Source organism: Mustela nivalis (assembly GCF_964662115.1).
Source record: "Mustela nivalis genome assembly, chromosome: 7".
Classification (NCBI taxonomy): domain Eukaryota; kingdom Metazoa; phylum Chordata; class Mammalia; order Carnivora; family Mustelidae; genus Mustela; species Mustela nivalis.
In genome coordinates, this window is record NC_139026.1 from 74784690 (window position 1) to 74810434 (window position 25745).

The following is a 25745-nucleotide window of genomic DNA, read 5'->3' on the forward strand; positions in this document are numbered from 1 at the left end:
AGACACTAATTATAAACTCAGACTCAAAGAAAGCTCCAGAAGCTGACTTTGAATGTGAAAGTACTCAAATATTTTGGTTCTGTTTCAGAGCCTCTTTCCAGGGCTAGTTCAGTAGGTGGTGAACTCTGGACAAAAAGGTTCCCAAGGATCCGATAGTGTCTGAGGAAGCCAGAGGAAGCTTCAGAGAAACAAATAGCTTCCATTGTCTTGCTTTTTCCCCTATTTTCTCTTGTCAGCCATCTGTACCCTACTGACACAAGCAACATTTATGATCTTTATAACCTGTGTGTGTGTGTGTGTGTGTGTGTTTCTCTGGTTCTAGCATTTACTAACCCCAGCTCTAAGGAAATTCATTCTAAAGTATTCAAAATTTCTTTTGCAGAAATCCTTAGTGGAGGCAGTTTCTAAAGTCCAGATTCTGGTGCAGTGTATTTCATAAAGGAAGTGTGTTCATGGGGGAAGAGAAGGCTAAATGGTAAAACTTGGAGAAGAAAAGAACTTGGATAAGAAAATCCGGCTCCTGCTTTTAATAACATGGAAGCCCTGGATATTTTGAACTTTAGTAAACTTCTAATTATCCATGGGGGTGGAATGGACATGGTGGATTTTGCCTCCTGGTCTTCTCTGCTGGACTTCTCCAGAAGGTTCTCTCTATATCCTCCCTCCCTCCTGCTGCTAAAGAGACTCCCTGGATTCTAGTTGTAACCATATATCTGGCCTCTGGGACCTTCAAAAGTAGTTGCCAGAGCAGGGGGTTGGGAGAACAACTTCCCTTTAGATTGCCTGAGTTAACGTTATTTTTTTTTTTTCAAGATTTTATTTATTTATTTGAGAGAGAGAATGATAGCGAGAAAACATGAGCAGATGGGGAAAGGAAGCAGGAAGCCTGACATGGGGCTCAATCCCAGGACCTCAGGATCGTGACCTGAGCCAAAGGGACTCCAGGATCATGACCTGAGCCAAATGCAGATGCTTAACCAAATGAGTCACCCAAACGCCCCTTGAGTTAATGTTCTTAGAACATTAATTCTCTCTGTGTCCTTGAGAGAAGCTGGGGGAGCTAGTCTTCTCAGGGCACCAAGAAAGCCTGGGGAAAGAGGCAGGGTCCAGCTTGACATGCTAAGTCTTATGCCTTTACACTTGGCAGATTGCTTCATCACTGGTCCCTTAAAACCTAGGTTTCAGCATATATACTGATCTCAAGGTTATAATTCTCTGCCTCAGTTTCTCCTTTTGTGGATTCATATGTGTATTTGTGGGAGCCCTTTAGTGAGGAGCTCCTTGTAGTCATGGATGATGACTGCTCAGAAGGTGTCTACACTGTTGACCCCAAATTAACGGATAATCACTAATAGGTTATTCGCTGATACTGTTTGTGGTGCTTCTTCAGCTCTCCATGCAGACCCAGTCCCAGGCTTCCACCTCTCCTCCCTCTTCTCCATGCCATCCCTAACCAGTCTGTCCCAGCACCTTCTCCCGAGCTTGTTGGCCTCCCTTTTCTGCCTGCCTCAGTTTCTCTTTCTTCTTGGCCCCCACTCCCCTGCACTGGGCATGTCAGGCTGCACGAACCCTCAGAAGTGAGGGCTGAGCTCAGGCCTCTTTGCATGGCAGCATTGTCGGTGGGGAGGGGAGGCAGTGTTCATATCCAGGCAGGGCCTCTGGGACCCCCAGGTGGGTACTGGGAGGCAGCCCCACCCTCTCCGCTTTCTGGGTCCATCCAGCAGCAGCTGCAGCAGCTCCTGAGAGGAGCCCAGGCTCAGCAGGAACCAGGTGAGAGGGAAGAGGCCCTTGGAGCAAATATGCAGCCCCATCCCTGCCTAGCTCCCCCCTTCTGCAGCACCTCTGCCTCCTTCTCTCTCTGTCTGCTCCTGCCCCTCCTCCCTGCAGCCCAGTCTGCTTCCTTCCACCTTGGCCTTCTTCACCTTCATCTCTGTCAGCACATCTGTCCGTCTGTGGGCCTTCTGTGTCTCTGACACAGATTCTGTGGTCTGAGATGTCCCAGGACTGGGTCTGCCCTCAATTCTCCCTTCTGGCTGCCCCCCTCCTTGTGACCCTTTCTCAGTGCCAGAGGGTCTCTCTTCCCATCACAAGTGTCTGAGTCTCACCCTGTGAGCCTGCCAGTGTCTCCCCCGTATCTCCTCCTATCTGTCTGCTGTGCTCTAGGGCTTGTGCCCTGCACCTCCTGGACTGTGCGCACACACAGTAGCTCACGGGGTCCTCCTGCTTGTGGTGCCGTGGGCACACTGGACACGGTATGGCATGGCACAGCAGGGCTCCTAGTCCCAGTGCCACAGCTCCTGTGGTTTCCGATGGGAGACATCATGGAAGGCCTTGCTGCATCTCTCACAGGTATGCACACGTGGAGAGCCTCTTGCTCTTTGTCTTCTTCTCCCAGGCGTTGTGACCTGGGCCATAGCCACCACTAAGGTTGTGGCTACAAAGTCACCAGCGGTGGTTGCAGCGATGGTGGCTGCAGAGACAGGACTCAGCTTAGACAGCAGTGGAGGACACTGGTAGGGACAGCAGGAGGCATTTCAGAGCTGCTGTGTCCACTGTGGAGGTGGCTGGGCTGGGGGCACAGCAGGAAGGGCAGCAGAGGTGGCAGTGGACTCCTGGGCAGCAGGGAAAATGAGGAGCAAGTGGATCTGGAGGGGACAGGCCTCGGGACGTGGCTCCAGGCACTGGCACTGCCTGGAATAGACTCTGGGAACACCCCTGGGAGGCAAAGAAGGGGTTCTGGAACTCAGCCCAGAATTACCGAGGTTCTAGGCCTGACACTGAAGTTTCTAGAAGGAGTTTAGGAGGCTGCCCACTCCTTGGGGTAGGTAGAGTGGGCAGTAGCGTGCAAGGGAACACTGGGAACAGGGACTGCATTACAGTGGGACATCTGAGGCTCAGCGGGGGCAGGAGGCATGTGACCTGTACTGCCAAGGCTCAAGGCACAACTGCTGAACTGCTGGTCTGGGCCATGCCTCATGCAAGGCACTAGGGCCTCCAGGCTGCCAGCCCACAGCAGATGGCCAGTGGGAGATATAGAGAGAAGGGCCTGGGCCAGTTCTTTTCATTACCTGGTGACTGGGGGCCCTGACCTCCCCCCCCCCCCCATCTACCGAACTGACAGAAGGCACAGGGAGAAAGGAGAAGGGATTTCTCTGGGGACCAGATGTACGGATAGACAGACCCTCCTCCTGTAGGTTCCCTTCTTGCCCTCAAGCAGGTGCACATCTGGGGAAATCCCAGCGGAGGCAGGGGACACAGCCTAGAACTGTTGGAACAGACACAGATCAAATACCCAGATGCCCCTCCCCTACTGTTCTGTCATGACAGCCAGCCTTCCAGTCCTGCCTGTCTCCTTTGCCTCTTATAATTCTGGTTCTGTGGTCTTGGCTGCACCACTCATCCCCTACCCCGCATAACACCTGGAACACAGAAGGTGCTCAGTTAGTGCCCTTGGTCCATGCCTCCAGGTGATGTGTTAGGGCAGGGTCAGTGTGATTTGTAGGTTCTCTTCAGCTGGAGGTTGTTGCTGAGATCAGGAACATTCTTTCTGCTCCAAGTTCAATGCTCTGGTTTAGTATGGTTAGTAAAGACTCTGGTCCTTTCGGGACCTGTTGCTATTCATCTTTCCCATCCCTCCACCTTAACCTCAGTCTTTGAGGTACATAATTTAGGGTTTAGAGGCATGTCAGCATTATCAAGTAGAGGCAGTGGTGCTCCCTTCTCCTCGAGACCCATGGTTTGTGGACCCATCACTTGTGCAGTCAGCCCTAGGTCTTTAAGTAGGCCTACCTTCTCCAGCTCTGAGAAGTCCTGCTTCTGTTTGAATATTAATGTTCTTGGAAGGAGGACACACTTTCCTTTGGTCATTGTTTCAGGGTCTTGGAAGTGCTATGTTAGGATTGTCTAGGGCAGGAAGCTCTGTAAGCAAGGACTGTGTCTTTTTCTATACTTCCTCCAGCACAAGGCTCAATGCACATTCAGTCAGAATGTGCTGTGAACACTGAGTGACTGTCTCAGGAAATCCCTTGGGGGAAAGCTTAAGATAGTTCTCTTTTAGTTTTACTCCTGGAGTGATTGGAAATGTGGCTGAGGAGCCAGGATGGATGGTGGTGGTAGAGGAATCTGTAGGAGATTCTGGGAGAGGCAGCTGGGTGGGGGGAAGTGCTTCTGTGCTTGATTATGGGACTGCTGAGTGGGCTCTTTAGCTGGATCTGGGATTGGCCTCCAAATCACTACAGGCTGGCCTCCACCAGGTACTCACACTTTTCTCTTGCCAGCTAGACTCCTTCATACCCCAATCCCTATAGAACTTTTTTACTTCTAAGTTCACATCTTGATGCCAACAAAGTCTCCGGCAAAGCCCCATTTAAGCCCTCAGTCCACCACCTCACCCATGCAGGGCCCCACTGGTCTTCCATTGTCAACCTTTTTCCTTGCTCCAGGATTCCAGCTAAACCACCTCCTTCCTACTTTCACATGCTTCCCAGTCCCCTTCTGCACTTTGGCCCCAACTCCCTGAGGCCCAGCCTTGTTAGTGCTCACACTCCTGAGGCCCCTCCTCCATGAGGACCTTGCCTCCCCAGGGCTCAATTTCCTGAGGGCACACTTTAAGATCTACTCCAAGTCCTAACTCTGCTTGGCTGAGCTCCTTCCATGTCCCTGGTTTCGTCTTGTACTTTCTTCCTAAGTATTTCTCCTCTGAGGCAGAAAAAAAGTCCATGGTAAGTTATTTCTCCTGTTTATAGCGTTGTCAGAAAAACTGAGGCAGAACCAGGGCAGAAGATGGCTGGGCTTGGAATACCACTGGCTATAGAAGCCATGTGGGGTTGGAGCAGAGGATATTTCATGGACCCAGAGCTAGAGTTTGGTTTGGGGGTGTAGACCAGTACCTTGAGAGTTTGGAAAGGGCAAGTAGTTTTGTTGGGTCAGAAGGTTTTGGAAGCCTACACTACTCTGGATCAGAAAGGTTCTCAGCTCTCATGAGCAAAATATGAGTCAGGGGAGGTTATTTTTGGTGCTTCTCCTGCAGTGTCCTTCCCACTTGTTTCCCCTGCCCTCTTTAGATGCCTTTCCTTTCTGGCCTAGTACAGAGCTTGCCTCATTCATCTTTCTCCCTTCCATACGGCCTCGCATACAGTATGCTTACACACGTTCTTTGAATGGATGAAGAACTTTCCATCTAGCTCTGCTGCCTCCTTCATGCTTTGCCTCATTTCTCAGTGAAGAGTCTGAAAGTCACTGTGGGAGGACTTTGGTGTGCACTTTGCAGAATAGCAGGTCCAGTGTGATAAGGGGTTCCCCATCACCAGAGAGGATTTGGGGTCTTCTTCCTCCAGGCTCAGGAAGCTTGATATCTATTTTATAGCTACTAAATGTATCTCCCTGCCTTTCTTACCTAATTTAAAAAAGCTATGGTGGGGATGGATTATAGGCCAGGTCAGGCTGTAGGAGGAAAGATTACCAAGGTCTCCTGGGGTGTGGCTCCCTGGTGATCATTAAAAGAGTGAGTCACTGAGAGGCAGTTTGCTGCTATCATAAAACATATTTGCAACTCTTCAATTTTGAAGGCCCTTTGAACCTTAAACTGTTCACCCTTCCAGCCTCCCTACAGCCAAGTACGTCGTGGATGACACCCCCAACACCAGAAGTCCAGACAACACTTTTCCATGCATGACACCCAGTTTTTGGATTGTATGTGGCAAATATTGATTTCTTTCTCTTGTCCTCTAACAGTTCTTGGGCTACTTCTCTCTATTATCATTAATTCGTGATATGTGCTTCCAGAAGGCAGATTCATCTTAACCTTAGTTAAAGCAAAATAATGTAAAAGGCTAATTTCTTCACCAATTATATTCCAGATTGATAAATATGATTTTTTTGATGATATTCATTTGGTTTATCCTTGTCCCTTTTTTTCTTTGATTATCACAGAATTCACAAAGCAGAGTGGTGATGAGAAAGAACTAGGAAGAGGGATACACAGTGTCCCTTAAAAAGTGGTGTCAGGGGTGCCTGGGTTGCTCAGTGGGTTAAAAAAGTGGTGTCAGAGGCTGGTTGTTGTAGATTATGTTGTCTGAGCTTGGATGAGGCAGGTGGGTCTTGGTGGAGAAGATCTATAGCTGGAGAAGAGCTTGGACTTTGAGGCATGATACAACTTTCATATGATTCAAAGGATCTGGTGTCTTTTTGAAACAAAACAAAACAAAAAAAAAAAAAAAACAAAGCAAATCAATTAGCTTTTCAAGGAAGATGGTGGCAATGTGGAGCAGCCACCTAGGGCTATTCGAGGAACCAAGCCAAACCTGGTGAGATAGGTTGAAGAGAGACAGCTAAGTACATACAAAGGAGAATAGAAAAATACATTTAAAGATATGAAGGAAGATAACCAGAGAGATAATACACTGCCACACTGTGTGCAGTGTATTACTGAGAGTGTGTGCTGGGAGGAAATACATGGAAGGAGGAGCAATGGGCTCTGACCACTCACAACTGTTAGTCTAAAAGTGAAAACAGAGTATGGTGATGGATGGGACCACTGGGCGGATTTCTAGGTTCTGCGCTTACAAGGAAAGGAAGGATTTGGTGTGGCGTGGTTGGGTGGGGTGGAGGGTGGGGAAGGGGTGGACTGAAGGGGTGTAGTAAGTCTCCTTGGAAAAATGGCTATGGAGCACTACTGGAGCATACATTATAGGTGTAGTTTGGAAAATGAGGTAGACAGACAAATCGACTTCCTTCTACTGCTTTCTTCCAAGGACTTTTTTTTTTTTAATTAACATACAATGTATTGTTAGCCCCAGGTTTATACACCTCACAGCACTTGCCATAGCACATACCTTAACCAATGTCCATAACCCCATCACCCTCTCCCTACCCTCCCCTCCACAACCCTCAGTTTGTTTTGTGAGATTAAGAGTCTCTTATGGTTTGTCTCCCTCCCGGTCCCATCTTGTTTCATTTATTCTTTTCCCACCCCCCAAACCCACCACGTTGCATTTACACTTCCTCATATCAGGGAGATCATATGATAATTGTCTTTCTCCAATTGACTTATTTTGCTAAGCATAATACCCTCTAGTTCCATCCACATCATTGCAAATGACAAGATTTTATTTCTTTTGATGGCTCCATAGTATTCCATTGTATATATATATCACATCTTATTTATCCATTCATATGTTGATGGACATGTAGGCTCTTTCAATTGTTTGGTTATTGTAGACATTGCTGCTATAAACTTTCGGGTGCGTGTGCCCCTTTGGATCACTACATTTGTAACTTTAGGGTAAATACCCACTAGTGCAAATCCTGGATCATAGGGTAGCTCTATTTTCAACTTTTTGAGAAACCTCCATGCTGTTCTCCAGGGTGGTTGCACCAGCTTGCATTCCCACCAACAGCATAGGAGGGTTCTCCTTTCTCCTCATCTTCTCCAGCATCTGTCATTTCCTTACTTGTAAATTCTAGCCATTCTGACTGGTATGTGGTATCTCATTGTGGTTTTGATTTGTATTTCCCTGATGCTAAGTGATGTGGAGCACTTTTTCATGTGTCTGTTGGCCATATGGATGTCTTCTTTGCAGAAATGTCTGTTCATGTTCTCTGCTCATTTCTTGACTGGATTATTTATTACTTGGGTGTTGAGTTTGATAAGTTCTTTATAGATTTTGGATACTAGCCTTTTATATGTGGTTTGCAAATATCTTCTCCCCTTCTGTCAGTTGTCTTTTGGTTTTGTTAACTGTTTCCTTTGCTGTGCAAAAGCTTTTGATCTAGATGAACTCCTGATAGTTCATTTTTGCCCTTGCTTCCCTTGCCCTTGGTGGTGTTCCTAGGAAGAAGTTGCTGAGGCTGAGGTCGAAAAGGTTGTTGCCTGTGTTCTCCTCAAGGATTTTGATGGATTCCTTTCTCACATTGAGGTCCTTCATCCATTTTGAATCTATTTACATGTGTGGTATAAGGAAATGAACCAGTTTCATTCTTCTGCATGTGGTTGTCCAATTTTTCCAACACCATTTATTGAAGAGGCTGTCTTTTTTCCATTGGACATTCTTTCCTGCTTTGTTGAAGATTAGTTGACCATAGCATTGAGGATCTATTTCTGGGCTCTCTACTCTGTTCCATTGTCTATGTGTCTGTTTTTGTGCCAGTACCATACTGTCTTGATGATGACAGCTTTGTAATAGAGCTTGAAGTTGGAATTGTGATGCCACCAACTTTGGCTTTCTTTTTCAATATTTTTCTGGCTATTTGGTTTTTTTTTCTGGTTCCATAAAAGTTTTAGGATTATTTGTTCCATTTTTTTTGAAAATAAAATGGATGGGATTTTGATAGAGATTGCATTAAATGTGTATATTGCTTTAGGTAGCGTAGACATTTTCAAGATATTTGTTCTTCCAATCCATGAGCATGGAACAATTTTCCATTTCTTTGTCTTCCTCAATTTCTTTCATGAGTACTTTATAGTTTTCTGAGTATATATTCTTTTCCTCTTTGGTTAGGTTTATTCCTAGGTATCTGATGGTTTTGGGTGCAATTGTAAATGGGATTGACTCCTTAATTTCTCTTTCTTCTGTCTTGTTGGTGGTGGAAAGAAATGCAACTGATTTCTCTGCATTGATTTATATCCTGACACTTTACTGAATTCCTGTACAAGTTCTAGCAGATTTGGAGTGGAGTCCTTTGGGTTTTCCACATGGAGTATCATATCATCTGCAAAGAGTGATAGTTTGACTTCTTCTTTGCCAATTTGGATGCCTTTAATTTCTTTTTGTTGTCTGATTGCTGAGGCTAGGGCTTCTAGTACACATCCCTGCTGTGTTCCTGACCTTAGCGGAAAAGCTCTCAGTTTTTCTCCATTGAGAATGATATTCAAGGTGGGTTTTTCATAGATGACTTTGATGAAATTGAGGTATGTTCTCTCTATTCCTACACTCTGAAGAGTTTTGATCAGGAAGGGATGCTTTACTTTGTCAAATGCTTTTTCAGCATCTATTGAGAGTATCATATGGTTCTTGTTCTTTCTTTTATTAATGTATTATATCACATTGATTGATTTGTGGATGTCAAAACCAACCTTGCAACCCTGGAATAAATCCCACTTGGTCGTGGTGAATAACGCCTTTAATGTACTGTTGGATCCTATTGGCTAATATTTTGGTGAGAATTTTTGCATCTGTGTTCATCAAGGATATTGGTCTGTAATTCTCTTTTTTGATGGGATTCTTGTCTGGTTTTGGGGTCAAGGTAATGCTGGCCTTATAATGAGTTTGGAAGTTTTCCTTCCATTTATATTTTTGGAGCAGTTTTAGGAGACTAGGTATTAATTATTCTTTTTTTTTTTTTTAACTTTTTATTTTTTATAAACATATATTTTTATCCCCAGGGGTACAGGTCTGTGAATCACCAGGTTTACACACTTCACAGCACTCACCAAAGCACATACCCTCCCCAATGTCCATAATCCCACCCCCTTCTCCCAAACCCCCTTCCCCCAGCAACCCTCAGTTTGTTTTGTGAGATTAAGAGTCACTTATGGTTTGTCTCCCTCCCAATCCCATCTTGTTTCATTTATTCTTCTCCTACCCACTTAAGCCTCCATGTTGCATCACCACTTCCTCATATCAGGGAGATCATATGATAGTTGTCTTTCTCTGCTTGACTTATTTCGCTAAGCATGATACGCTCTAGTTCCATCCATGTTGTCGCAAATGGCAAGATTTCATTTCTTTTCATGGCTGCATAGTATTCCATTGTGTATATATACCACATCTTCTTGATCCATTCATCTGTGGATGGACATCTAGGTTCTTTCCATAGTTTGGCTATTGTGAACATTGCTGCTATAAACATTCGGGTGCATGTGCCCCTTTGGATCACTACATTTGTATCTTTAGGGTAAATACCCAATAGTGCAATTGCTGGGTCATAGGGCAGTTCTATTTTCAACATTCTGAGGAACCTCCATGCTGTTTTCCAGAGTGGCTGCACCAGCTTGCATTCCCACCAACAGTGTAGGAGGGTTCCCCTTTCTCCACATCCTCGCCAGCATCTGTCATTTCCTGACTTGTTGATTTTAGCCATTCTGACTGGTGTGAGGTGATATCTCATTGTGGTTTTGATTTGTATTTCCCTGATGCCGAGTGATATGGAGCACTTTTTCATGTGTCTGTTGGCCATCTGGATGTCTTCTTTGCAGAATTGTCTGTTCATGTCCTCTGCCCATTTCTTGATTGGATTATTTGTTCTTTGGGTGTTGAGTTTGCTAAGTTCTTTATAGATTCTTGACACTAGTCCTTTATCTGATATGTCGTTTGCAAATATCTTCTCCCATTCTGTCAGTTGTCTTTTGATTTTGTTAACTGTTTCCTTTGCTGTGCAAAAGCTTTTGATCTTGATGAAATCCCAATAGTTCATTTTTTCCCTTGCTTCCCTTGCCTTTTGCGTTGTTCCTAGGAAGATGTTGCTGCGGCAGAGGTCGAAGAGGTTGCTGCCTGTGTTCTCCTCAAGGATTTTGATGGATTCCTTTCGCACATTGAGGTCCTTCATCCATTTTGAGTCTATTTTTGTGTGTGGTGTAAGGAAATGGTCCAATTTCATTTTTCTGCATGTGGCTGTCCAATTTTCCCAGCACCATTTATTGAAGAGGCTGTCTTTTTTCCATTGGACATTCTTTCCTGCTTTGTCAAAGATGAGTTGACCATAGATTTGAGGGTCTATTTCTGGGCTCTCTATTCTGTTCCATTGATCTATGTGTCTGTTTTTGTGCCAGTACCATGCTGTCTTGATGATGACAGCTTTGTAATAGAACTTGAAGTCCGGAATTGTGATGCCACCAACGTTGGCTTTCTTTTTCAATATCCCTTTGGCTATTCGAGGTCTTTTCTGGTTCCATATAAATTTTAGCATTATTTGTTCCATTTCTTTGAAAAAGATGGATGGTACTTTGGTAGGAATTGCATTAAATGTGTAGATTGCTTTAGGTAGCATAGACATTTTCACAATATTTATTCTTCCAATCCAGGAGCATGGAACATTTTTCCATTTCTTTGTGTCTTCCTCAATTTCTTTCATGAGTACTTTATAGTTTTCTGAGTATAGATTCTGTGTCTCTTTGGTTAGGTTTATTCCTAGGTATCTTATGGTTTTGGATGCAATTGTAAATGGGATTGACTCCTTAATATCTCTTTCTTCTGTCTTGCTGTTGGTGTAGAGAAATGCAACTGATTTCTGTGCATTGATTTTATATCCTGACACTTTACTGAATTCCTGTATAAGTTCTAGCAGTTTTGGAGTGGAGTCTTTTGGGTTTTCCACATATAGTATCATATCATCTGCGAAGAGTGATAATTTGACTTCTTCTTTGCCGATTTGGATGCCTTTAATTTCCTTTTGTTGTCTGATTGCTGAGGCTAGGACCTCTAGTACTATGTTGAATAGCAGTGGTGATAATGGACATCCCTGCCGTGTTCCTGACCTTAGTGGAAAAGCTTTCAGTTTTTCTCCATTGAGAATGATATTTGCGGAAAAAGATTTTACCCGAAGGCGAGAAGAAAAAGAAAAAAAAAAAAAATGAAAAAGAAAAAATTAAATTAACTGCAAGACTAAAAAAACATCACAGGAAAAAAGCCATGAGTTCCGTGCTTGGCTTTCTCCTCCTTTGGAATTCTGCTGCTCTCCTTGGTATTGAAACCGCACTCCTTGGTAGGTGAACTTGGTCTAGGCTGGATTTCTTGTTGATCTTCTGGGGGAGGGGCCTGTTGTAGTGATTCTCAAGTGTCTTTGCCCCAGGCGGAATTACACCGCCCTTACCCGGGGCCGGGGTGAGTAATCCGCTCGGGTTTGCTTTCAGGAGCTTTTGTTCCCTGAGCGCTTTCCGTAGAGTTCCGGAGGACGGGAACACAAATGGCGGCCTCCTGGTCTCCGGCCCGGAGGAGCCGAGAGCCCAGGGCCCCACTCCTCAGTGCGCCCTCAGAGAACAGCGCCCAGTTATTCCCGTCTGCCTGACCTCCGGCCGCGCTCCGAGCTCACCGAGCCTCCGATCGGTTCAAGGTAACACCGAGCTGTGAGCTCACTGTCGGCTCTGTCTCTGTAGCCGGCTTTCCCGTTCCAATAACCGCTCCGCCGCTTGCCGGGAGCCGGCCCCTCCCCCCGGGGTCTATCTTCCCGTCGCTTTGGATTCACTTCTCCGCCGGTCCTACCTTTCAGAAAGCGGTTGTTTTTCTGTTTCCAGAATTGCTGTTCTTCTTCTCTTCGGTCTGCCGATGGATTTTCAGGTGTTTGCAATCTTTAGATAAGCTATCTAGCTGATCTCCGGCTAGCTGAAGCAGTCTCAGCTTGCTACTTCTCCGCCATCTTGACTCCTCCCCGTATTAATTATTCTTTAAATGTTGGGTAGAATTCCCCTGGGAAGCCGTCTGGTCCTGGGCTCTTGTTCGTTGGGAGATTTTTGATGACTGTTTCAATCTCCTTACTGGTTATGGGTCTGTTCAGGTTTTCTATTTCTTCCTGGTTCAGTTGTTATAGTTTACTTGTCTCTAGGAATGCATCCATTTCTTCCTGATTGTCAAATTTGCTGGCATATAGTTGCTCATAATATGTTTTTATAATTGTTTGTATTTCTTGGGGTGCCTGGGTGGCTCAGTGGGTTAAAGCCTCTGGCTTTGGCTCAGGTCATGATCCCAGGGTCCTGGGATCAAGCCCTGCATCGGGTTCTCTGTTCAGGAGGGAGCCTGCTTCCTCCTCTCTCTCTGTGCCTCTCTGCCTACTTGTCATCTCTGTCTGTCAAATAAATAAATAAAATATTTTAAAAAAATTGTTTGTATTTCTTTGGTGCTGGTTGTGATCTCTCCTCTTTCATTCATGATTTTATTTATTTGGATCCTTTCTCTTTTCTTTTTGATAAGTCTGGCCAGGGGGTTAGCAATCTTATTACTTCTTTCAAAGAACCAGCTCCTAGTTTCATTGATTTGTTTTACTGTTTTTTTTTTTTTTCTTGTTTGTTTCTATTTCATTGATTTCTGCTCTGATCTTTATGAGTTCTCTTTTCCTGCTGGGTTTAGGCTTTCTTTGTTGTTCTTTCTCCAGCTTCTTTAGGTGTAGGGTTAGGTTGTGTATTTGAGACCTTTCTTGTTTCTTGAGAAAGGCTTGTATCGCTATATATTTTCCTCTCAGGACTGCCTTTGCTGTGTCCCACAGATTTTGAACCACTGTATTTTCATTATCATTTGTTTCCTTGAATTGTTTCAATTCTTCTTTAATTTCCTGGTTGACCCATTCATTCTTTAGAAAGATGCTCTTTAGTCTCCATGCATTTGGGTTCTTTCCAAATTTCCTCTTGTGATTGAGTTCTAGCTTTAGAGCATTGTGGTCTGAAAATATGCAGGGGATGATCCCAATCTTTTGGTACCAGTTGAGACCTCATTTATGACCCAGGATATAATCTATTCTGGAGTATGTTCCATGTGCACTAGAGAAGAATGTGTATTCTGTTGCTTGGGATGGAATGTTCTGAATATATCTGTGATGTCCATCTGGTCCAGTGTGTCGTTTAAGGCCTTTATTTCCTTGTTGATCTTTTGCTTGGATGATCTGTCCATTTCAGTGAGGGGGGGGTGTGTTAAAGTCCCCTACTATTATTGTATTATTGTAGATGTGTTTCTTTGGTTTTGTTATTAATTGTTTTATATAGTTGGCTGCTCCCACATTAGGGACATAGATATTTAAAACTTTTAGGTCTTCTTGTTGCACAGACCCTTTGAGTATGATATAGTGTCCTTCCTTACCTCTTATTATAGTATTCGGCATAAAATCTAATTGATTTGATATAAGTATTGCCACCCCAGTTTTCTTTGGATGTCCATTAGCATGGTAAATTGTTTTTCACCCCCTCACTTTAAATATGGAAGTGTCTTTGGGTCTAAAATGAGTTTCTACTAGACAGAATATTGATGGGTTTTGTTTTTTATCCATTCTGATACGCTGTGTCTTTTTATTGGGGCATTTAGCCCATTTACATTCAAGGCAACTATTGAGAGATATAAATTTAGTGCCATTGTATTGTCTGTAAGGTGACTATTACTGTATATTGTCTCTCTTCCTTTCTGGTGTACTACTTTTAGGCTCTCCCTTTGCTTAGAGGACCCCTTTCAATATTTCCTGTAAAGCTGGTTTAGTGTTTACAAATTCTTTTAGTTTTTGTTTGTCCTGGAATCTTTTTATCTCTCCTTCTATTTTCTTTTTATTTATTTATTTATTTATTTATTTAAAGATTTTATTCATTTATTTGACAGAGAGAGATCACAAGCAGGCAGAGAGGCAGGCAGAGAGAGAGGAGGAAGCAGGCTCCCTGCTGAGCAGAGAGCCCGATGCGGGGCTCGATCCCAGGACTCTGAGATCATGACCTGAGCCTAAGGCAGCGGCTTAACCCACTGAGCCACCCAGGCACCCCTCTCCTTCTATTTTCAATGATAGCCTAGCTGGATATAGTATTCTTGGCTGCATGTTTTTTCATTTAGTGCTCTGAATGTATCATGCCAGTTCTTTCTGGCATGCCAGGTGTCTGTGGATAAGTCTGTGGCCAATCTACTATTTTTACCATTTCATGTTACAGACTTCTTGTCCCAGATGGCTTTCAGGATTTTCTCTTTGTCTTTAAGAATTGTAAATTTTACTATTAGATAACAGGGTATGGACCTATTCTTAGTGATTTTGAGGGAAGTCCTCTGTGCCTTCTGGATTTTGTTGCTTGTTCCCTTTGCCATATTAGGGAAATTCTCTCCAATAATTCTCTCCAATATACCTTCTGCTCCCCTCTTTCTTCTTCTTCTGGAATCCCAATTAGTCTAACATTGTTTCATCTTATGGTATCACTTATCTCCCGAATTCTCCCCTCACAATCCAGTAGTTGTTTGTCTCTCTTTAGCTCAGCTTCTTTATTCTCTGTCATTTGGTCTTCTATATCACAAATTCTCTCTTCTGTCTCATTTATCCTAGTAGTAAGAGCCTCCATTTTTTATTGTACCTCATTAATAGATTTTTTTATTTCAACTTAGTTATATTTTTGTTCTTTTATTTCTCCAGAAAGGGATTTTATTTCTCCAGATAGGGTTTCTCTAATATCTTCCATGTCTTTTTCGAGCATGGCTAGCACTTCGGGAATTGTCATTCTGAACTCTACATCTGACATAATACCAATGTCCATATTGATTAGGTCCCTAGCCTTTGGTAGTGCCTCTTGTTCTTTTTTTTTTGTGTGTGTGTGTGTGTGTGTGTGTGTGTGTGTGTGTTGAGTTTTTCTGCCTTGTCATTTTATCCAGATAAGAATATATGAAGGAGGGAATAAAATACTAAAAGGGTGGCAAAGACCCCAGGGAAATGTGCATTAGCCAAATCAGAAGAGACCCCAAATTGTGGGGGGAATAAAGGGGGAAAAATAAGTTCAAGGAAAAAAATATTAAAAAAAAAAGAAAAAAAATATAAAAAGGAAAATATACGTATTAGACTGGTGAATAGAACAGGGTCACCCACTTAGTTTTGGGAGTATTTTGGTCACTTAGAAGAACTACCTCCCAAAATTTTAAAGAATTAAAAAAATATATAAGGGTAAACATAACGCAGTGATGGAATATGACTCTAAAGATAAAAAATTTAAAAAAATTTCTACAAAAAGAGTTGATGAAATAAGTCGGTTGGGAGAATAAAGAAAAAGAAAGTGGAGAGAATTTTCTCAGGCTGGAGACTAGAACAAAGCCCTGTGCTAGATTTAGGATATATTTTGATTTATTAGAAGAAGTTGTATCCCAAATTTTTTAGAAGAAAGAACCCTACGTGCATACAAAAAATAAAGTTAGATACAATGAAGTATAAAATATGACTATAGTAATGAAGTTTCAAAAAGATATTTTTTAAATGAAAGGTATTGTTAAGATAAACTAGTTAAAAAATGTTGAAAGAGGAAAGAATAAAAGTTAAAAAAATTAGCATAAGAAACAAATTTTAAAAAATTAATTAATTTTGCAAAACTAAAGAATCATGGGGAGAAAGTTGAATTCCAGGTTTTGCTTCTTCCTCCTCTGGAATTCCACTGTTCTCCTTGGTAAGTGAACTTGGTCTTGGTTGGATTTCTTACTGATCTTCTGGGGGAGTGGCCTGTTGCATTGATTCTCAAGTGTCTTTGCCTGAGGTGGAATATCCTTGCCCTTACCAGGGCCCAGGCTAAGTAATCCGCTCTGGTTTGCTCTTGGGAGCCCAAGGACCACCCTGCACAACACAGTTGAAGGAAATATAAATTATCAAGAATTACCACCCTCTTACCCTGCCATGCAGATGGTCCTCCTCTGCTCAGTGTCATGGATGCACTTCAGAAGAGTGTATGACATTAATTTTTGAAGTGACCCAACTCAGAGGGGTCTGTGATTCACAAATCTTGAGAACCACTGTGGTGTCTTTGTTGAGTGGTAGGTGGCTGCAGATGGTTCTCAGAGAGAAACATGGCAGAAGCATCCTTAGTGCCAACTACAAAAGCCTCCAAACACAGTCAAAGGAGCTGGGAGAGAGAGGAATTGGGTTCAGTGGGAACTAGTAGCAGGGGTGCCCCATTTTCCCTGTTCTTCACTCTCTTTCTAACAGGTATTCTTTTTTTGTATTCTCCGTATCCTGGCAATTACAGGATTCCATTTCCATTTTCAATTTCAATCAGCTGAATGTCCGTCATTTACCAGGTTCTGTACCAGGTGCTCTAACAACATTATCTCCTGTAGTCTTGTGTTGAATCTGCAGTGCACAGAATGGAGTCAGTACCACCCTCAGTCATGGCATGTTTGCACCATCGCTTCCTGTCAGGCCCCTTTTCTTTCTTTTTTTAATTTTTATTTTATTTTTTATTATGCCCAGTTAGTCCCCTTTCAATGCATTTTATTACCCTGTTTCATCCTTATCTCTATTCACATTTCCCCTCCTCACTAGAGGCCCTTTCTTTAGTTACTTAACAAATGCTGTTCCAGTCCACATTCTATGTTTGTTTCAGATACATTCATCCATTCAACCACTACAGTGTCCATTCTGATTTCCACTAAGGTTGTGCTTCAGATGGTCTCGGTGACACTGCCACCAGCATTGTGTATTAATTTGTATCTTCTTATGGAATTCTCATGTTGATCCAGTGAGGGAGGTTAAGTAAGGTTCCTAGTGGGTGAGTCATGGAGATATTGGGAAATTACCTATGTTCATGTCATCATGAGGAAGGGCCAGGGCTCACATCCAGCATTTCTGACCATGTGTTCATTGTTATTCTCTCTATGGTACTCAGCAATGCTTGTTCCAGATGAGGCATCTGTAGACAAGTTGCTGTTGCTGTTGTTGTTGTTGTTGTTATTATTGTATGGAGCCTTTTAGTTCTAGATGCCTGATTCAATTCAGTGAGCTTAGGACCCCCACGTGTCAGCACCAGCATGGATGAAGGTGTCTAATTAGAGTCCTTAGCATTTCAAGGTAAATCATATGGAATAAGACTGTTTTCATTGTCTCATGAGGGAGAACTAAGAAGCTCAAGTTTTTGTGGATGATATTGAGCCAGCACATTTATAAAGACTGGTTGATTTTCAGTGTTTGGTTATTTTGGATCAGATTTCAATATTAAGTACTTGGTATATGATATTAAGTCCGTATGGTTTGTTAGGCACTGAGCTACATACTTACAGGCATGATTTCACTTACTCCTCACAGCTGGCCTGTGAGGAACTTACTTTTACTCACATTTGAATGTTTAAGAAACTAAAGCCCTGAGAGGTAAACTAATTTAATCACAATCACTGGGTGTGAGACTGAGGTGGGATTTGAACCTGAACAGTCTACCTACAGAGCCTTAACCCTAACTACTGAACTACACTGCCTTCCCATGAAGGCAGATTTTAGAATCTCTTCCCCTTGAATTTGAGAACAATCTCTTGTCAGTTGGGTGATTTTGAGCAGTCATGGCAAGTACAGGCTTGTGGACAAGTATTTCCAGAGGGAGAGGATCTAAAGTTAGGAAATGTCCCCAGGTATCTATATTATGCCCCCCTCTGTCCCTCAAAGTGAGAACCTCTGACTTAGGATATCCTACCTAGATTATAGGGCCGGAGCATGATGCCTTCAAAACAGCAGGGATTCTCTAATGCAGTGTGGGTGGTTGGTGGCCCACAACCCCCGGGAGCCTAATATTTTTAAACAAGTGTCCTCAAAGGCTGATTCTTTATCACCTAGTGTGACTCATACCTGTATGATGAATGATGGGCAGTCAAGGTTTTATCTCAGTTGGTTTTCCTTTCACACTATTCATTTTGCTCTCCTTCCACAAGGAAGGTAATGCCACTTGTATCTCTACATGAGTCTGAGTTATAAGGATTGCTTGGCTACATAGTATGTATCTTAATGTTCAGTATATAAGAATTCTGGATTATGGCCTCTGTCAGTTTTCTCTTCCCAGCATGGTCATTTCTTCAACAAATACTTACTGAGTATGTACCTCACAGTCTGATGGAGGAGACCAGCAGCTGACCTGGAATTTGGATACATTAGGATCAACGACACATGGGGGCAAGCCAGGTGCTAGGAGAGCACATAAGAAGGGCAACATAAAGATCAGGGGAGGCTTCCTGAGGAAGTAACTGCTGAGCTGTGAACTGAAAGAGAAGTGGGGGTTAGCTAATGAAGGGGCCAAGAAAGCAATAGAGGCAAGGAAACAGTGTGAGTGTCAAATTTCACAGCTGCAGCAGGAACTGGGCAGGGGATGCTGGAGGAATAAGCACAGATCGTATTATGAAGAAAGGAAAGAGTATGAAGGAAGGGGAGTGTGGAAGCATGGAAGGGTATGAAGCCTGGTGGTGGGTTGAGAAAACCTCAGATAGTGTAAAATGTTTCCATGAGTTAAGAATTGACACTCATTACCTATCTTCTGGGCTTGTTTATAAATCATAGCACTGGAACTGGTGAGTAGCAAATAACTAGTCTAGGTGGATTTGTAGACAGAAGTTCTGATCCACAACCTAAGGGTTATTTTTTCATCATCTATAGACTTTCCAATTTTGACTGATATTTCTGCCTTTAAAAACTTCTAAGAACATTTCCTAAAATTCTTGTAAGACTTAAGCAAGAGTAGGGTGGAGAGTAGGGGCTGCATGATTTTGTTTACTCTGTTCTCCACTTCTCATTTCCTGGGCGTTGCTGTGAATTGTTCATCCAGAGCCTTGCTCCCCCTGTGGAGGGGCCATCTGAACAGAAGAAGGGGAAGAGGAGTAAGAGGGAATTATACACAGGAGTCCTTCGTTAAGAAAACATTCAGACAGAGATTACTGCCTATGTTCTCCTCTAGGATTCTGATGGATTCCTGTCTCACATTGAGGTCTTTTATCCATTTTGAGTTTATCTTTGTGTATGCTGTAAGAGAATGGTCGAGTTTCATTCTTCTACATATAGCTGCCCAGTTTTCCCAGCACCATTTATTGAAGAGACTGTCTTTTTTCCACTGTATATTTTTTCCCGTTTTGTCAAAGATTATTTGACCATAGAGTTGAGGGTCCATATCTGGGCTCTCTACTCTGTTCCACTGGTCTATGTGTCTGTTTTTATGCTAGTACCATGCTGTCTTGGTGATCACAGCTTTGTAGTAAAGCTTGAAATTAGGTAACGTGATGCCCCCATTTTATTTTTGTTTTTCAACATTTCCTTAGCGATTCGGTGTCTCTTCTGATTCCATACAAATTTTAGGATTATTTGCTCCAGCTCTTTGAAGAATACCGGTGGAATTTTGATCAGAATAACATTAAAAGTATACATTGCTCTAGGCAGTATAGACATTTTAACAATGTTTATTCTTCCGATCCAAGAGCATGGAATGGTCTTCCATCTTTTTGTGTCTTCTTCAATTTCTTTCATGAGTGTTCTGTAGTTCCTTGAGTACAGATCCTTTACCTCTTTGGTTAAGTTTATTCCCAGGTATCTTATGGTTCTTGGTGCTATAGTAAATGGAATTGATTCTCTAATTTCCCTTTCTGTGTTTTCATTATTAGTGTATAAGAAAGCCACTGATTTCTGTACATTGACTTTGTATCCTGCCATGTTGCTGAATTGCTGTATGAGTTCTAGTAGTTTGGGGTGGGGTCTTTTGGGTTTTCCATATAAAGAATCATGTCATCTGCAAAGAGAGAGAGAGTTTGACTTCTTCATTCATCTCTTCGATATCAGCCACAGCAACTTCTTTCAAGATATGTCTCCAAAGGCAAAGGAAACAAAAGTGAAGATGAACTTTTGGGACTTCATCAAAATCAAAAGCTTCTGCACAGCAAAGGAAACAGTCAAGAAAACAAAGAGTCAACCCATGGAATGGGAGAAGATATTTGCAAATGACAGTACAGACAAAAGGTTGATATCTAGGATCTATAATGAACTCCTCAAACTCAACACACACAAAACAGACAATCATATCAAAAAATGGGCAGAAGATATGGACAGACACTTCTCCAATAAAGACATACAAACAGACACATGAAAAAATGTTCATCAACAGTAGCCATCAGGGAGATTCAAATTAAAACCACATTGAGATATCACCTTACAACAGTTAGAATGGCCAAAATTAACAAGACAGTAAACAACATGTGTTGGAGAGGATGTGGAGAAAGGGGAACCCTCTTCCACTGTTGGTGGGAATGCAAGTTAGTGCAGCCTCTTTGGAGAACAGTGCGGAGATTCCTCAAGAAATTAAAAATAGAACTTCCCTATGACCCTGCAATTGCAGTACTGGGTTTTTACCCCAAAGATACAGATGTAGTGAAAAGAAGGGCCATCTGTACCCCAATGTTTATAGCAGCGATGGCCACGGTCGCCAAACTGTGGAAAGAACCAAGATGCCTTTCAACAGATGAATGGATAAGGAAGATGTGGTTCATATACACTATGGAGTATTATGCCTCCATCAGAAAGGACGAATACCCAACTTTTGTAGCAACATGGACGGGACTGGAAGAGATTATGCTGAGTGAAATAAGTCAAGCAGAGAGAGTCATTTATCATATGGTTTCACTTATTTGTGGAGCATAACAAATAGCATGGAGGACATGGGGAGTTAGAGAGGAGAAGGGAGTTGAGGGAAAGTGGAAGGGGAGGTGAATCATGAGAGACTATGGACTCTGAAAAACAATCTGAGGGTTTTGAAGGGGTGGGGGTGGGAGGTTGGGGTACCATGTGGTGGGTATTATAGAGGCACGGATTGCATGGAGCACTGGGTGTGGTGCAAAAATAATGAATACTGTTATACTGAAAATAAAAAATAAATTAAAAGAAAAAGAAAACATTCAGACAACAGTTTGAATGAATTAAACTAACTCCTTGTGAAAAATTCATAGGGAGTCACAAGTGAGTGAGCTTGTGAGTTTAATACAAGCTTAAAGCTTGTATTAATACAAGCTTAATATAAGCTCACAGAGCAAGGCAGGTTCTCCAGGCTCCTGGCACTGACACCTCAGATGGCACAGTGGGGTGTGTACAGACCACAGTGTAGACAATGAGGAGACTGTCTGCACAAATGGGTTCACCTCTCCTAGAACCCAGAGAAGGAGGAAACAAAAGGATTTTCTTGGTTGAGAGCAACTGAGCTAAGTGAAACATTTCTTTTCCCCCTACCTATCACACTGTCATATTGTGGAACTAAAAAAGGTAATGAATTTTTGTCTGGTTGCTTTGGGTGAGGTTTACTGAGTGTCAGAAATCACAACATAGCCTCTCTGACTCCTCTCCCTTCTCAGTCATGGATCATGGATTGGCTGCTGCCCCCATTTCCCCAGTGTTCCCTTCCCAGATGGTCTGGTCCTCTCCTACTTGCATGTAGTTATGAAGGTCCTGTCCCTATCTCCCTTCTCTTCTCTGTGCAACGCGCCTTAGTGGGCCAAATGGGTAAAGGGAAGGGGTGGACTGTACATTCTTGGCCATCAGTATGGCTTAATAGATGATGTAGAATGAGGGAAAGGGGGCCAAAATGATTCTAACCTTGGGTAGCAGGTTTGGGGGCTGAGAGTTTTAAGACAGAGAGAACTAATATTTGTATTTAAACTCCGATGATATATAAAGAATGGGTCTGTAATTGCAAAGAGGCATCTAGTCCCTGAATTAATGTGTCATAACTCATGCTCAAGCAGTGGGCACACATCCTGCATGTTAAATCTTGCACAATACATCCATACCCTGCTTTGTCTTACCACCTAATTAACACAGGACGCTATGTGACTTGTGAACTCACATGGGATTATGTTATGTGGAGTGTAAAAAAAGGAAATTGTTGGGATGCTTGGGTGGTTCAGTTGGTTGAGACTCCAACACTTGATACTAGCTCAGGTCTTGATCTCAGAGTTGTGAGTTCAGACCCCATGTAGGGTTCCATGCTAGGCATAGAGCCCACTGGAAAATAAATTAAAACAAAACAAAACAAAATGTTGGGAGGTATTTGGTACTTTTACTGGAAGGAAAGCAGGATTAGTTTTTCTGTGGTGTCTTTTGGTGTCAGTTTCTGTGATACTTGGGCTGCAACAAGTTATATGCAACCTTTGATTCTCAGTTGATTGGTTGAACACCATTGTTCAGTAAATATTTATTGTTTCCATAGGCATTCTGGAAGGATAGCATGTACCAGAAGAATCTTGGAACACTGAAAAAATAAAATAAGATAAAGATTTTAAAAATCCAATAAAAATTTAAAAAGGAAAAAAAAAAAAAAGAAGAAGAAATATGAAGCAGCAGCTCTGAAGCCTGAGCAAAGGATCCCGCAGTCCCCACCCAAATTGCTTAACTCAGCCTCACTTAACCAGATCCAGCATTCTTGGCTGCCTGGGCTTGCCACAGCTCTCTGATCCTTAGAATCGTCTTCAATTCCAGCTAGAATGCTGCGTCAGGTGCTTAGCAGGTTTCGTCAAAAGCTGGTAAGCAGACGTCCGCTGGAGAAAGAAGTGTATGAGTATAGATTTGGCATAAAACTGAAAACTCTGGATTTAGTGGCACTGGGTGTGGGCCGCACAGTGGGTATTGGTGTGTACTTCCTGGCTAATGAGGTGGCTGGTAATCAAGCAGGACCATCCACTGTGATCTGCTTTTTGGTGGCAGGTCTAACATCACTGTTGGCTGGGCTGTGCTATGCGGAGTTTAGTGCCCAGGTCTCCCATCCTGGCTCGGCATATCTCTACATCTACATCACTGTAGGTGAACTGTGGGCTTTCATCACTGGCTGGAACCTCATCCTCTCCTTTGCTATTGATGCATTCATTGTGGTCCAGGCCTGGATTTTAACTTTTGACAGCTTCATTAGGAACCGGATCTCTGAGACCCAGCAAGAGACCATTTCACAGTATGTTCCCCAAGTCATTGCAGACAATCAAGGCTACTTTTTTGTCATCTTTCTGTTTTTGTTCACGGAACTGCTGTCTATGGGTTGGCTTGGCTTCCTCAGAGTTTTTGAAGGGTTTACTTTGGTGAAGCTTTTGGTTCTCAGCTTTTTCATCATCTCTGGCTTCATTAAGGGGGACCTGCACAACTGGAAGCTCACAGAAGAGGACTACATACAGGCTGGACTCAATGGCACCTCTCGATTGGGCCCTCTGGGCTCCGGAGGATTCATGCCTTTTGGCTTTGAGGGCATTCTCCGTGGATCAGCTACTTGTTTCTATGCATTCATAGGTTTTAGCGTTATTGTTACCAGAGTCAAAGAATCCCACAATCCCCAGCGTTCCATCCCCATGGGCATTGTGATTTCACTGCTCATCTGCTTTTTTGTGTATTTTGGTGTCTCCGCATCACTTACACTCATGGTTCCTTACTACCAGCTTCAACCTGGGAGCACCTTGCCTGAGGCATTTCTCCATATTGGCTGGGTCCCTGTGTACTATCTTGTAGTTTTTGCAATTTTTGGTAGTTTTTTTGTTGGCCTCTATTTGGGCTTTACGTTCCCCATACGTCGGATGATATTCATGATGGCAAAGGATGGTCTCCTCTTCCCAGTCCTTGCCAAGTTCATTTACAACACATATGGTCGTATCTTGTCCACTCTAATCCTTGGCATTATCACAGCAATCATGTTATTCTTCTTTGGACTCACTGATCTTCTGGATCTGAGGTCAGTTGGGACCCTGATATCCTATTCCCTGGTAGCTTTTTGTGTTCTTACCGTCAGGTACCAGATTGAGAGGAGGAAGGAGGAAAATGAAGAAGAGCTGCGGGAGGAGGATGGGGAAAATGTAGCGCAGATGCAGGAGGAGACCACACCTGCAGCAGAGAAGCTGACTCTACAAGGAGTATTTTTTCCAGGCAGCCCCACCCCCACTCCACTCTCTGGCCGGGTTGTCTATGTTTGCTCCTCACTGCTGGTTCTGCTGATGACTCTCCTCTGCCTGGTGCTGACCCACTGGCCAGGTCTGCTTTCTGGAGACCCAGGGCCTATCACAGTGGTTGTACTGCTCCTGGTGCTCATCACTGGGATCACTGGGGTCATCTGGAGACAGCCTCAGAGCTCCTCTCCCCTTCACTTTAAGGTCCCTGCTCTGCCTCTCCTCCCACTCCTGAGCATCTTTATGAATGTTTGCCTTATGACACAGATGTCAGCTGGCACCTGGCTGAGATTTGGTATCTGGATGCTGATCGGGTTTGTTTTCTACTTCACCTACGGGATCCAGCAAAGACGGGTAACCCTGCTTATGGAGCCAAACTCTAGACCTTGAACTAAGCAGTGCCAATATATATTTGGCTTGACATCATCACACCTGAATGTAGTCTGGTTCCCTACACAATGGGGAGTACTCCTGAGCACATGGAAGTATGGGCTTCTATGAGATATTGGTGTGGGAACACTATTAGAGCTTCATATTTATGGTACAGTGAAGGATGTGTCTTTGCTCTCCGCCCCCCTACCTTTTTTTTTTTACTTTTTACTCTTCAATTGTGTCTGTAGCTGCTTACTGACTTTTACAGAATTAGTATTAGAAGAACCTTGATAAAATGTTTTTCTTTTCTTTAGTTAAATATTCACTAATGAAGGAGATGCCTTGTTGGCAGAGTCAGTAGACCATGACTCTTGCTCTCAGGCCCGTGAGTTTGAGCCCCACATTGAATGTAGAGATTACTTAAGAAAATATCCAGTAGCAGAATTACTGGATCATATGGTAGTGCTGTTTTAATCTTTTTGAGGATCTTCCACACTGTTTTCCATAAGGCCTGCATCAATTGACATTACTATCAACAGTGCACGAAGATTCCTTTTTCTCCATATCTTTGGCAACACTTGTTTTTCTTGTCTTTTTTAAGATTTTTTTTTTTTATTTGACAGAGAGAGATCACAAGTAGGCAGAGAGGCAGGCAGAGAGAGAGAGAGAGAGAGGAGGAAGCAGGCTCCCTGCTGAGCAGAGAGCCCGATGCGGGACCCTGAGATCATGACCTGAGCCAAAGGCAGCGGCTTAACCCACAGAGCCACCCAGGCACCCATTTCTTGTCTTTTTGATCTTAGCCCTCATGGCAGGTATAAAGTGACATCTGACTGCACTTATTTAAAAGAGTTTGATATATTTAATTTTTTTTATGTTCAGTTAGCTAATGTATAGTAATCATTTCTATTTCCCTGATGATGAATAACACTAAACATCTTTTCATGTGTCTGTTGGCCATCTGTATGTCTTCTTTGAAAAAGTATCTATTAAGGTCCTCTGCCCATTTTTTAATCAGATTTTTGCTTTTTG

General features: G+C 43.0%; 1 pseudogene across 1 annotated transcript in view; it reads left to right on the plus strand.

Moving 5' to 3' along the window:
- The first annotated feature begins 22907 nt into the window (after positions 1–22907).
- Positions 22908–25745, plus strand: part of LOC309870284 (cationic amino acid transporter 3 pseudogene) — a 30417-nt pseudogene continuing 27579 nt past the window's right edge. The window contains exon 1 of the transcript in view: positions 22908–24698. The product of the transcript in view is annotated as a cationic amino acid transporter 3 pseudogene (transcript). The remainder of the gene's footprint in view (positions 24699–25745) is intronic.